The sequence below is a fragment of the Colias eurytheme genome, chromosome 12, assembly GCF_061535395.1.
Source record: "Colias eurytheme isolate Ceu_HAF_F1 chromosome 12, ilColEury1 Martin Lab GWU primary, whole genome shotgun sequence".
Classification (NCBI taxonomy): Eukaryota; Metazoa; Arthropoda; class Insecta; order Lepidoptera; family Pieridae; genus Colias; species Colias eurytheme.
This window is the reverse complement of record NC_142991.1, coordinates 2,619,873-2,635,400: the sequence shown is the minus strand read 5'-3', so window position 1 is coordinate 2,635,400 and position 15,528 is coordinate 2,619,873. Positions and strand designations below refer to the sequence as shown.

At 31.6% G+C, this 15,528-nt stretch overlaps 1 protein-coding gene and 1 long non-coding RNA gene across 2 annotated transcripts in view; one reads left to right on the top strand and one right to left on the bottom strand.

Moving 5' to 3' along the window:
- Positions 1-15,528, top strand: part of LOC149903833 (uncharacterized) — a 196,154-nt gene that overhangs the window by 92,548 nt on the left and 88,078 nt on the right. The window lies entirely within an intron of this gene.
- On the bottom strand, positions 8,649-9,048 carry LOC149903836 (uncharacterized). Its single transcript, XR_016457345.1, has 2 exons — positions 8,865-9,048; positions 8,649-8,763 (listed from the first exon to the last, which is right to left on the bottom strand). It is a non-coding gene; the product is annotated as an uncharacterized LOC149903836 (long non-coding RNA).

Below are 15,528 nucleotides of genomic sequence, written 5' to 3'. Positions count from 1 at the left end.
TCGTCTAACAAATTCACTTTCGTAATTAAAATATTAGCACAGAATACTTAATAGTAGCTAATATTAGTATAGATAAATAGACTAATCACAATATATGTATGCAATATGATTATGTGCTGAATTAGTTTGAATTTCAATAACCACTACGGAATTACTGATAATGCCAATTCTAAGATAACCACATAATTTCGAACCAATTATTAATATATTGTTGTAAGTATAGCTTAGACTTTAGAGAATATAGTTTTTAATGAGGAAAATTAATGGTAAGAGGGGCAAGGCAAGTAGGGACTACTTTATTTAATCTTTAAAATTGGTTTCATATAATTGTGTATATTATCATAGTAAGTATAAACTAAATCAATATATACAACAATGCCTGGTGAAATTTATTTATACAAATAGTTTTTCACAAACGATTCTAGTTAAGACAAAACCACTTGGTTCACTTTGGCATTATTTTGCGTTAAATTTAAATTTTCTTTTTACCATTATCCGCGAACTTTAAAAAACATACCTGACTTGTAAGCCGTTTAGTTTTTTCGACATATTTATTGCTCTTTATTTATATAGAAAATAGCGTATACATAGGATGGGCAAGCAAGAAAGCTCACGCATTGTATTAGGGACCGCAATTGTACATAAAAACTTCGCAATCCATATCTTACCATATAGTTTGAAATATATCGCCCATGTACCAGCAATTCATCATGATTATAAAAGGAAGCTGTACATCGTGTGCCGAAGCCTAATCATTATGTAAATACAATACAATAAATCGTCTACGTGTCTTTGAATGTGGCACCGACGGATGAAAACGTGTGACAGAGGTGAGATGTGATATAAAAAGGATATAAATAATTAATCTCGATATTCCGTCTTGCTGTTTGTGGGCTAAGCGCGAGCGTGCAGCGTGGCGTGAATGGCGGAATTAAGATTGTAAGTTGGCTTTTAAAAACTTACAACCGTGGCGTGAATGGCGGATTTATGTTATTCAAAATCATGGCTGTCAAAAAAATAACAATTTTGTTTTTTTTTAAGGAGAATAATTTATAGATGAATTAGGATAGGGAGAGGTTATAGACATTAGACAAGAAGAAGAAAAACGAGGGAAACATGGTTATTGAGTATTTATTCAATTTATTTTATGAAATAAGGCTCTCCTGCACTTCGGTAGTGAAATATTATAAGTAAAAAAAAATCAAGAACTATTTCATTATCAACTCAATTCATATTTTGTCCACAATTATTTTTACTTTAATTTAATTTTCTTAATAATTTACTATTTTTTTGATAAAGTTAATAAAGCCATCTAAGGGCCATGCAAACGATAAAATCTATGCTCTTAAAATGCAAAGGATTGGCGTCATTATAAGCCATCAGATGTAGTTGTTTTTTATCTTAATAGAAAATCTGCAAAATTATCTTGTAAGTGGAAAACTTAGTAAGAATATAAATTCAAAGCCTAGAACATAAGAAGCGTATCTACGCTTCTTATGTTCTAGTAGTATCTACTAGATAACATATAAAATACTTAGTTTATTTATCAAAGAATGTCAGTAACAGTTTCTGCCAAACCATTTCCTAACTTACAATATTGACGTTTTAATTCCTTTTTTAATTAATTTTATTTGTCTGCGCAAAATTGATTACATTCTTCATGTAAGTAGGTACCTACATAAGAAGTAAAAAGTCGATTACCGAATATTGGGTGCCAATTTTACTCTTTTTTTAATTTCTAGTTGCCTGTTCTTTGTTTACACTAATTTAGAGAAATTTGCGATGCCATCAAATTGTTGTTAATCGCCTCTACTCTAAACTTAGACATCTACACTCTAACCCACACACACAGCACAAAAAAATCACTTTGAGTTCCGTCTGTGCCTCCATAATGCCCTTTCAGTCGAATGGCAACATCCATCCAAGAACGGGATTATGTATGTGCCTTAGTTCTTATTAAAAAAAAACGATGACAGATTTGTTCGTATGGACATCCGTTTCAACAGAGAAATATCTGTTTTGCTACAGTTTATGCTATGAAATATCGTGCATATTGAGGAATAGAAACACGTGTGGATTGAGAAATGATTTCTGATTTTTCTGTGGTTTTAGAAGAATAAAACAACATCTTTTTACATCATAGCTATTTATCGTTTTAAAAGCGGTTGTTTAATGCTCATGGTTGTACGTATTGATCGATCAAAATTTTGAATCTACCATCGGTGATCTTGTCCAGTGGGTAATATAGTTCTAATAAAACGAAATTCTTCGTTCTTCTTTGACCTAATCAGTACTGAGAGTTCCGAATAAAAAATAAAAGAAATGAAAACAAAGTTGCTCAATTGTTTCACGTTTAAAATTATTCAATTCAGTCAATGTGAATCTCTATATTTTTAAAGATAATCAAAATAACGCGCAAACTTGATCGAATAGGTAACGTAGGTAATTAGGTATACGACTTACATTATGAATATATTATTTCGTATAGTATATTATTATATATACTATACGAAATAATATGTTGTTGTTATAAACATAAATATCTTCTTGACTGTACTAATGAAATGAGTCATATTATGTTATGATGTCATAATATGTTGTGATCCACGTTCATATAAACCGGTCAGGTGCGAGTTTGACTTATTATCGAAGGGTTCAATACAATATGCCATCTTTATTGAATGAAATACGATTATTTAAAACCGTATTCGTGGTTAATATAAAATATTATAGTTTATACAAGTATAAATAAAATATAGAAATATAGAAAGATTCGAAACCAATCAAAGAACAAAAACATCAAATATTGTTCATTTGGTAATTATGAGAGACATTAAGAAAAAAAAATTATAATTTTCTTTAATGAAAAATGCTCTGTATATCATAGAGGTATACGGTATACCCAAAGTTAACATTAAAAAAAAGGGACGAACCTGGCTTACTGCGCTTGCGTCGGCGTTGTGTCAAAACAAAAAAATATAAATTTAGAATATTATAATAGTTTCTACAAAATTGATTACAAAATTGAATTAAGAGCATATACTGCCGTTAAATTAACGGTATAAAAATCGATTAAAAATATTTAATTATCATAATCTCACTATAATTTAAAAGCTCTCAGCCGAAATTTATTCATCATACCTATTAAATCAATTAAACAATTAATAGTTTGTATTTGAAACAATTTCTTCGGAGCGGATACATAATTGCGAGCCGGAACCGTAATTGAAAACACAAGTAATTAAAACGTACTTATAAATTAAAAATAGTGCACACGAATATACTACTTATTGGTATACAATAGAAGCGCTTATGGGTGGGCAATATATGTGGATTGAATAACAGTTTTCAACGGCCCATTAAAATTTCTTTGTGCTATAATTTCACCGTGATATAAATAACAAGTTGTTCCAAATTTAGTTATTAAAGTGTTAGGTCAATTTACTTAATTACTTTTTGTGTAATAAAAATGCAGCCTATGGTTTATTATTTAACGCTTTGTTAAATCTGAGTTTAGCTCCGGGATATTGTTGTTTCCACTCTCAAAGTATAACCAGTTTGTGAAGTGGATTTTTATACATTGAATATTATTTTATACATTGATTAACATAATTCTTGAAATTTGTATACAGTGACATGAAAAACCTACTTCAACTTTTAATTGAGTTCGGACAAAATATTTTAAAACTATTATGCATTTTCTCACCATAGTTGTTTTATTTAGGTCTATTGATAATATACGTATTATTTATTTGATTAGCTTTAAATTACCTGTGCTTTCAATATGTGTATTACGTCGGTAAGTATGTAGGTATTTATCTTTGACCTGAAACTCAAATTCGCAAATGTTGTGTTGCCTTGCCTTTAAAAAAATACGTAGGTAATAATTTCTGTTTCCTAATTACATTCAACAAATTAAACCTCATCAAAGCCTATCCCGTCATAGAACCTGAACATATTTATCCAAGATAGTTATTATATTCTTATTGTTTTAGTTCCATGAGATAGTTTCCCGGTAACCGAGCTCACGATTCTTAGATTCGAATTAATTTTTTTCGAGCTATGTCTACGTGGAAATGCTGCGTCGATCGTGATGAATTTTGTTTTGTTTTTTATTAACTACAGTAACATTTCAAGGGATAGAGCACCTCTATCTCTCCTCTGTATATGTCATAATGGTTTACGTAATTTTGGTAATTGGTTACTCTATTAAGATACGAATATCTTCGTATCTACTGTCATGAACCAAGTTAATTTTATAAAAGGGTCCTCAAATCAAGTAGGTATTTTTTAATATTTATTGAGTGTATTAGAAGAATATCAGTTTTTACAAATAACTCTTTTCTTGACCGTAAGTTCATTTCTATACCTAATCATTATTGGTACTAACAACCAACTTTTCATTGACATCTAAATTCTGGCACGATTATAAGAACACTATTGTATACCATATCATTATAATTTACGCCGTAATTATTGACGATAGTTAAAATAACCGTTAACAACGCGAGATTCCATAATTAGCATTGGTTTCTACGTCAAAAGAATTTAAGGGCGCGGCCTACGGTCTCGAAATTGTGACTTGTAAACAAACACTTTCCATATAATTGTCCAAAGGGCCCACTACATATCACAGCAAATTAAATCTTATGGGTAAACATTTACAATTCAAAATCGTCCATTCTTCAAATCGAGCGTTTTCAACGTGTTACAACAGCCTTTTCCCACGGCGGTCATCCAAGTATAGTTCTTGTGACGTGTCGCGAATGCAATTAGATATTTTACTGCGTCAAAAATAAAGCTTAAATTAGTGTGTAACGTGTCCGAAGGTTTGTAGTTTTCACTGTAGTCATTTCTCGTAGTAGACAAGCACTACGGCCCTTGTATGGGCGTATATAATTAATGGTTCGCAGTGTTCTGCACTGGCATTTTATGCACGGTTTGATGAGAAATTTTCTATACAGTCTGTCACTTCTCATTATGAAAAACTTGTTAAGAGGTTTGTTTAGGCTTTAGATACGCCTGTCGGTACATATTTGTAAAGTTGCATTCGAAAGGTAATATGGAAAACGAGTACGCATTAAGCTTTTTATATTTTGTTTATAATACATTGTAAAAAGATAGCATTAATTAATAGATTCTGTATCGTAATGAGCTGTTGTCCTTTAGAGGGTGAATATTCACGTTTTTCATATTTTTTTCGTTCGTCGTTTATTTTATTAACGTTACCTGTATTTATAGCTTCATTTATGGTAATCGAATTTAGCCTTTTTGAAAATGAATAATGGTTAATGTGTGTATGTTTTATGTACTTCAAGAACAATTAACTGCATATTGTATGCAATATTTTTTGTTATGTATTTAACAAGTTGTATAATAGATACCGTTATTCCAAGGGGAGAATTGAGTTCACTCATGTAACAGTAGTGCTTCGCACATGCTTCTCAATGAATATCGATTGATTATAATTAAGAATTATAAATACTAAGGACATAAATAAAAATTAACGATCGAAAGAAAGAGACTCTATATTTCAAAATGTTTCAATCTTTCAAAAATAAAACAAAAGAAACACAATGGAAGTTATCGAATATGGAGGAAAACACAAAATAATATCTTTTCATCAATTTAAAACATTTTACTTTACTATAAATAGTTACATATCGAAATGTCGATCGAATATTCAAAACCATTTTAATCCTGAACCATTAAGCAATCATTACATTATCCCTTTGCTAATTAATATTTGCAAACAAGCTTACGCAATCGATCAAAGGGAATGAAGAGCTTGAGACCACTACAATATAAGTCGGTGTAAGCCTCGGTTATTGAGTGAGAGTGATTGATAAACAGTCGGTACATGGTCATGCAAGTTTGATGTATGTTTGTCATGCATTGAGTGCACTTATATACGACTTATTTAAAGGGCTTTTTGGTTGAGCTGTGTAAGGGCTTTAGGATTGTTGTTACTCTATAATAAGTAATGTTTAAGTTTTTATGGAAAATAAAATAAGTTACTTTTATCATAGAGTTATTCGTCAAACGTCATATTGTTTCTTTAGTGCATGATGTATCCGGAACGTTCTGTATTCACGAATAAATATCGAAATAACGCTATCATAGACCTTCTAATATATTGAAGAGAGAAACAAATTTGAACTACGCCAGTCTTTAACAATATGAACAACTAAAAGAGAGATGGATTTTTAAATGATATAATTTTATTTTAATAAATTAAAACAGTTGAATACCTAACGACACAGAATGATTATAAAAAAACTCTTTATAAAACATTATTATAACGAAACTTTTAATTATAAAACCCAACAATATGCAACAAAAATGTATTAAAATTTAAAACCTCTTTGTTTCATAAATGCATTGAAAAGCTCCGCAAAATAATTTATAATTGTCATAGCAAAATGCGCTTTTGCGTGCGCAAAAAGTTCATTTTTTAATAACTGTAATTAGTTGTGTGCATAAAATGCTTTCTAAAAGTGTCCGATATAATAATGATGAATGGCTTGTCCTGTGTTGAGATTTGGGCGCGTCTCTTTTGTTAGCGAATACATTTCTTTTTCACTTTTATAATAATTCTTTCTACGCGTACTACTACGATTTATTAGGTACTATTTAAATACTATTAGGATAGTATTTTATACTTTATTATTAATTTAAAAAATGTTTTACACAAAGACAAAGTGCTAAAAATCGTGATTATAATATACCTACATGGGCTTGTCTTACGTATGGGAGTATAGTCAACTCTACTATTATTAAGTTAAATACAATTATCATCAGGCGTTATTAATTAGAATCTATCTACCATTTTCCTAGTATGTATTGATTCATATTATTTTAATAGTTAAATTTTGTTTGGAATATACTTTGTTGATATATTTGTTAATTAATTTAATACATAATTTACGTAAACGACGTCGTTATTTCATTACTATTTATGTAAAATATGTACTCTAAAGAAGTTACAGCCAATACAAGTTTAGTTAATATATAAATATGCTAATGTTAGTGCCAATTAAAAGTTTACATTTGAAGTAATCCAGTGAGCAGTTAGCATTTACTTTTATATTCGTTAATAAATAACATTTAATTGATCGATTGCAAATACATATGAATTGACAAATTATTATTTCTTATGTCCTAGATACAATGTTTATTATTAAATAAATGTGTATATCTTATGTTAAAATGCATGTCAGATTATTAATAATTCAATCAGCGACCCTTACCAAAACTTTTTGTATCAAGAATTATTATTATTATGAAATCAAAATATTGACTGCTAAATATGTAGCGTAAGTCAATACCACAATTCTGATTACAACCACACCTCAGTCCTAATAAGTCAAAATTTTTCCAGCGGTGCATGCCTAAGAAATAAACATACATACACATGACATTATCCTCCTTCTTTCGCAGTCAGGTAAAACCCGCTCCTTTCAACAACGATCGCTAACACTAAGACCACACGCAAAACAAATGTACCTCCAAATTAATTCACATTAGCAATAGATAACGTTATCAGTCGAGTTTGATAAATGGTCGTAGTGACCATCTTCAGTATAGGGTGGCATATAATTGCGTCCGGTGCAACTTATGTATGCAAATGAGGTTTCTGCTTGCTCTGTACGTGCGAAGTAATAGTAAAAAAAATTGATATATAGAAGAGCTTTTTCAGGATTTAAAATGTGATTTATTAGTATCAATCATAAGTATTATAAAACAGTCATCTTTCTCGTTAGTCTATCTGTTCGCGATAAACTTTAAGAGTACTGAACCGAGTTTTATTATTTTTTCACTGATGGATAGTGTTGTTCTTTTATCTCCAAGAAGGATTTATTTGAGGTACCTTTACTATATTATGTTAAGTTTTAGACAATGCGGTCGAAGTCGCGTGCAAAAAGCTAGTCGAAAGTGCTGACGTAACAAAACCAAAAAAATAATGCAATCCAATTGAGAAAGTTCTCCTTATCTTGATCATCGATTGAAATTTATACCTAGACTAGCTTCCGCCCATGACTTTGTACGTGCATCCCCGTGTTTCCCCGTTCCCGCAAGAATTTCGGGAAATCCTTTCTTAGCGGATGCCTACGTCCAAGATTCCTGTTCACACATTGGCGTACAGATCATTCTGCATTGGCGCTTCAAGGATGGACGTAGTCCGTAGAAGTTCTTGCAGCCGCGGCAATTTATTTATACAGTGCGTTTAATTATTACGTACATGCGCATCAATAACAATGAATGTACTCTGCCGTCTGCGATGATACCATTTTCCAATCTCTATTGTCCTTTTTTATTTCTGTATAAATAAAACATTATTATGTTTAGATTTTTTCAAATGTTTAAAATGTGTACATTTTACACTTAATTTAATTTTAAGTACCTATAAAACGAAACTTTAAAGATTATATAATATTATTATATTAAATGATAATATTATTTATGTAATAAAGCACAATTTGATCAAAACCACGCTCATTGTATATTGTTATTTAATTTTTAAGAACAAGTAACTTTTTAATACTATTTTACTCTTTTTATAAATATATTTTTTTTATCGCATTGTATGAAAGTGAGATAAGAAAAACATCTAGAATAATATAATAAATAGAAAATAAAACATCTGATTTATTGAGATTGGTTTTTATTTTTGTGTAGTTCATGCCGTGGATTCCAAATTATTCCTTCATGTCGATACAATTCTACGAATTGTAAAACCTCATTGCTTGTCCACATCGGCGCCTCGGGCCTCCATCGCTATTGGAACATGGTTAAACGTAAATTTCATTGACGCGCAACGATACTGTCTCCGCTGACGCGTAACAACAAACTGAACAAGACACCAACGTGTGAACGCTGTTTGCGGAGCGCGCCAAGATCCTTTGATGTGTGCACAAAAAACCGACAACATTCGGTTGGCCTGCCAATATTGGCGCCAACTAGGCTAATGAAGCCAACATACCGCCAAGTAGCTCTCTACACGTTGGCCCAACCCGTTGGCCCAACACGTTGGGCCCATGTGTACTGCCACCATAACATCTACCTGCATGCCAAATTTCATCCCGATACGTCCAGTGGTTTGGGCTGTGCGTTGATAGATCACTATATCAGTCACCTTTGAGTTTTATATATATAGATGTCAACATAACCCAACAAGCTTAAAAAGTACCATAATATGGACTTACTAGTTTACGAAACTATATGAAGAAGTATGGAACCACAGACATGGAACACTTTACAATATTAGATACGTACTAGCGGTCCGCCCCGGCTTCGCCCGTGGTACATATGAAAAATAGATGTTGGCCGATTCTCAGACTTACCCGATATGCACAGAAAATTTCATGAGAATCGGTCCACCCGTTTCGGAGGAGTATGCAGACTAACATTGTGACACGAGAATTTTATATATAAGAAAGATTACAAAGTAAGTTTGTAGCAGTTATCTTAATTAATATTATTATGAGGAAAGTGGAGATGGAACCATATTAGCTTCCTTTAATGCTTTAGATAAGCACTAAGTGCTTGTTTATTAGATCATTAACATGCTAATTGCAAGAATTTCTGGTTGCTGATACTAGGACCTAATAAATATATATTTTATTATTCCATAAACAAGGAATTTAATCTTGGTTAAGTACTAAATTGTGTTCGATTATATTTATTTTTGCTATCTGATAAACCACTTATTTAAAAAAAATATTAATCTTTAAATGAAAAATTAAGCTCAAAAACACACATTTAAACAAACCATGTCATTCCTCAAACTGAGAAAATTTTAATACTAATTCAAATACATACAAAATTCATTTATTCTTACTTATAGGTGTATTATCATGCACAATGTTCAAAGTCCAAACTAACGCAACTACTTATAACTATCAAATACTCACAAATTTACTTAAAAGCACCTGCAAAAGCTAACTGAGAGCGAAGAAATTGTAATATAAAAAACCATCATTATAACTATGTAATCAGCATATTCGCTTTTGTAAGAAAACTCGTAAACGTGATACATTGCTTGATTTATACAGCAATTAATCTCAAATTACATTGAAAATGCTTTACACTCATACAATGTAAAGACTATAATTTATATTGTCTTTATTTTATGGCAATACCAGAAAATCACGCGACAAAGTCACATTTTATGCGTTGTACGAACGAATAAACGTTCGGATAAATTATATATAGTGAATTTAAATGGTTTAATAACGAACTTGTAGTTTGAATAGATTTAATATGCAAATATTCTTGGTATACGTTTTTATGACGACTTCATGCCTATCTTTACGATTGTGATTGTCTCCTTGAGTGATTGGCGTTAGGAGTTAGGACCAGAGTTATAGGTACACGAATATTGAGTCTGTTCAAAACCAATAATAATGGACACTCCTTAAATAAAAAATAAATAAATCGCAGTATAGCAGAATCTTGCATATCATGGATTTATAAAATCTCCTGAAAAATATCAGTATAGGTCTTCAAATTTGCTAAGAGAAATTCCTCCCATAAATGATGAAAAGAAGGAGAAAACAATCGGAAAAAAGAGAACAACAAAATTAAAATAAAATTACCTAATATCAGAGAAAATCTCAAAAAACAAAAAAGACGGGTTGCACTCCGGGAGTGCCGGCAGAAGTGAAAACTTGATTATACGTTCAGCATGTTTGATATTTTTGAATGGTATCCGTCTTACGCATGGAATATAAGGGCTTTAAAAAAAATCCGTCTTACGCTTTTTCGCCACGTGTAATGACGCGAGTTTAAGATTTTATACCCAACGCCGCTAAAGAAGTTTTCACTTAAAAAAAATATAGCAGAATTGTATAGCCGAAAAGGTTTACCTACTATAGCCTAGCATGCAACTTTTAACGTAAACATTTTCATTTGTCCGATGTCATAACAGCAATAGATCTTTATATTAATAATCACATGGTTACTTATCATCAATTGTGCATTCTGAAAATAGAATAATTAGTGCATTTCAAAATAACAGCACAATCAGTCTCAATTGAGCTTGCCCCTACGCTTTGTTGTTTTAATTTATACTCATCGATGTAAAACACTAGATTATCCCAAATAATATGAAAATAAAAGTTAAAACCTAATTCAAGAATATATTAGATACAAGTAGTTCCTACCCTTTAAGACGATGTTAACCGTCCGAAGAGCATATAAATATGATTATAACTAGATAAATACTACTTCTTACCATACCAAACGTCTCTCCTGGTGTAAAAGACATGTGAAAAGTTATTATTGCAAGCGATATTTTATTTACTTTGTCAAATGTTAGAATCAAAGAGCAATACATATGTTCAGTGACAAAAAGGGACCATTTTTAATCTGTCATCTATAAAATATTGCACAGTTTTAAAATAGTTACTCTACTCTTTGGCACACCGCACAGACATAATATTTAACCGCTAGCCAAAGTCACTAGGGAACGTAATTCAAGTTATATTCCCGTAATAAAATAGTTATAAACAAAGTTCAATTGCACAGTTACTTTACCTACTGTTACAGTTCAAAATATATATAAAGTATTAAAGTTATAAAAAGACAAATGGCCTACAAGTGAAGGTCAATTAACTTGGCCCATGGAAGACAGGTCAAATTTTATTATACGGGCCGAAATTACCCCAATTTTGGACCCGTATCATTAAACGTCTTGAGAATGTCTTTGTTTTAGTTTCGACGGTAGCAATTACTTGATTTTTGGGGATTTTTTATAATCTTATATATAAAATTCTCGTGTCACAATGTTAGTCTGCATACTCCTCCGAAACGGGTGGACCGATTCTCATGAAATTTTCTGTGCATATCGGGTAAGTCTGAGAATCGGCCAACATCTATTTTTCATATGTACCACGGGCGAAGCCGGGGCGGACCGCTAGTATCTAAGTAAGTTTTAATGGCTAGTTCGTTTTGTATTGTTGAAAATATGACAGTGCGTACGTTTCTTGTTGCAATGTATTGACGCATTGATATATCTTTTGATTTCAATGAACAAAATTGAGTTATTCTAGTTTGAAACATAGAAATGAATAAAATATGAAAATAAACTAATCAAATCAAGGTGTATAATAGTGTCATTTAAAATTCAATAACAATGTCCAAGAATCAGACTTTTCCTCAATTGAATACATAATTATTATTAATTGTCTTTTCTTTGGCACAGTACAAAGTTCTTCTATTTAAATTGTTGTACAATTCTCAATTTTACATATTTCTTCGGTCTACAATAAACCTTGCAAAAATACTGTTGCCATATCATCCATAAAAATGAAATATATGAATATAGAATGATTCTGTGCTTTCCTTCCTAAAGTCAGATATCCAAAAGCTCTAACTGTACTCGTCTATACCATAGTATATGTCTTCTCCACCTTCTAAAGGATACACAGGCGTCGTCGCAGGCGCAAGTAGCACTAATTTCAATAGCGTCGTATAAAACACATTTAGTGTGACTCGTAGCCTGTGCAATTTGAGCGGGGTCGACAACATCGTAATGGATTATACCAATTTACTTCGGAGAAGTGAAGGAGGACCTCTCACTGAAGGAAAAAATATAGAATATATAATTATTGCCAGAAGAATTTCAAATTTGATAGTATAGATGTTGTGGTTTTTGGTGATAGGAGCAGTAGAAATACGAGTTTTGTACAGTCCAAGGGAACAGAAGTAGCTTTATTTTACATTTTTATTTTATTTGAGTTGAAACCTCTAAAGTTATACAGGCTATTCGTCGTGATAAAGAAAATCAACTTTTAACATTAAAATCAGATATATTATTTTCCTTCTTACTTTGATGGTAACTGAAAAATCATTTGCAAGTGCTGCTATATACATTCTGAATCCGCATTTATTATAACACATAAACTCAAACTCAAACTCAAACATTCATTTATTCAATTAGACTACTATTTAGTAGCACTTTCGAATCGTCATTACATAGTATTTTTAACATTTACCACCGATTCGGAAAGCAGTATCTATGGAGAAGAATCGGCAAGAAACTCCATAGTTGCTCTTTTAAATAATGTCAATAAATTTACATAATATGTAACTTATATCTACCTAACTACATAATATGCCAAAGAACTGTCCTGTGGTGTTTACGCGACAACCCTCCATGGGTCTTTATCGTCCATATATTCCTGAATACTGTAGTACGCTCTCTGAACTAGTACATTTTTTATGTAAGTTTTAAATTTAGAACTACTAAACTCTTTAATATTGTGAGGAATTCTATTGTATAAGCGTATACCTTGACCCATAAATGAATTTTTAACTTTAGCTAATCGGAAAAATGGCATTTCAATTCTATTCTTGTTCCTTGTGCCATAATCGTGTCTATCTCCTACTCTTGTGTGTAAGTCAGAGCTTTTGTGTACATGCAAAATATTATTAAATATATACTGTGATGGTACAGTAAGGATACCAGTATTCTTAAAATGATCTCTTAGTGAGTCCCGAGCACGTAACTTATATATAGAGCGAATGGCTCTTTTCTGTAAGATAAATATAGTTTCTATATCTGCAGCCCTGCCCCACAGTAGAATTCCATAGGACATAATGCTATGAAAGTAGCTGAAATAAACCAATCTAGCCGTATCTTCATCGGTGAGATGCCTTATTTTTCGGACTGCATATGCAGCAGAACTGAGCTTACCTGCAGCGGTGTTGACATGGGCTCCCCACTGTAGTTTCTCGTCCAATGTTAACCCTAGAAATACAGTAGACTCAGTGGGATGCAATACCTCCCCGTTCAAGGTAATATCTCTGTTCAACTTTTTTACATTAGGAAGTAAAAATTCAACACAAGTGGTTTTTTTGGCATTTAATAATAAATTATTGGCAGTAAACCATTCAGATATGTGTAAAAGAGCACTGTTCACTTCGTCAACATTTGGGTCATGCCTATCCACATTAAAAATTAATGAGGTATCATCTGCAAACAGAACTATTTCACACCTATCCTGCAAATAATAGGGAAGATCATTGATATATACCAAGAACAAGAAGGGACCTAAAATTGACCCCTGTGGAACACCAATATGTTAATTGACGCACCGCTAGAACGTTCTCCATTAACAACTACAGTCTGTATCCTATCATGCAGGTATGACGCTATGAGGTTCTGGGCTTTTCCTTTAATTCCATAGTGATTAAGTTTACGTAACAAAGTACAATGTTCAACGCAGTCAAATGCCTTGGAGAGGTCACAAAATATCCCTAGAGCATTTTTTGAGTTTTCCCATGCCTTATATATATGTGTTAGAAGTGCAACTCCAGCATCTGTGGTTGAGCGCCCCTTTGTGAAACCAAACTGTTTGGTGTGCAGTAAATTATTAGATGCAAAATGACTACTCAATTGGTTTAATATTAACTTCTCGAATACCTTACTTAATGTTGGTAAAATAGAGATAGGTCTATAATTGTTACAGTCTTCTTGATCGCCCTTCTTAAATAAAGGTATAACTTTACTAAGCTTTAGTAAATTAGGAAATGTACCATAGTCACAACACTTATTAAATATGGAAGCTAAATTTTTCGCAATATTTTCTATTATATTATTAACTAAATTTACGGACATTCCCCAAAGATCACAAGTATTTTTAAGATTAAGCGTCTTAAAGGCAGTAACAATATCACTAGCAGTTACGTGTCGTAATTCAAATAATGTACTGCACTCCGCAACATGGTCCCTCAAAAAGGTCTCTGCAAGTGCTGAAGACGAATTTAAACTATTAGTAATAGTAGCAGGGACACTACTGAAGAATTCTTCAAAAGCAAGCGCAACATCAGCACTTTTGTCAATAACCCTGTCATTATTTACAAGTTTTATGGTATTACTTGATTTGCTTTTACCCATTTCACCATTAATAATTGACCAAACTGTTTTAACTTTATTATCAGAGTCGCGTATTTTTTTCTTTGATATACAAACGCTTTGCAGTGAAACAAACTTTTTTAAAAATTTTTGAGTAATTTCTAACATAACTAAGAAAAGATGGGTCTTTATTATATTGCTTCATACCATATAATTCATAAAGAATGTTCCTGCACCTATGTATACTAGCTGTCGCCCATTTACTAAATGGTAAATCCTTGGTAATATTTAAAGATTTAACTTTAAATATTTTTTCAAATTCTTTATGTACTAAATTAAAAAGATTTTTAAACATTTCACAAGGACTATTAGGATAGGATTGATCATTTAGTACGGGCAGGTTTTTATTAATATTATTCCTAAATTTATTAATGCCTTTTTTAGTTATAGGCCTAACATTAATCCTTTTAAATGTAGGTATGCAATCCCATTCAAAAACTACTTTCTGGCCACAGTGATCCGAAGTCAATGTATTGAGAATATTTTTCTCTAAACAGATGCAGTCACAGTATATATTATCAATACAAGTTGCAGAAGTAGGTGTAATTCGAGTGGGTTCGTTAAAAAGTTTATATAGATTAAATGACTGAAACAAATTAACAATTCGT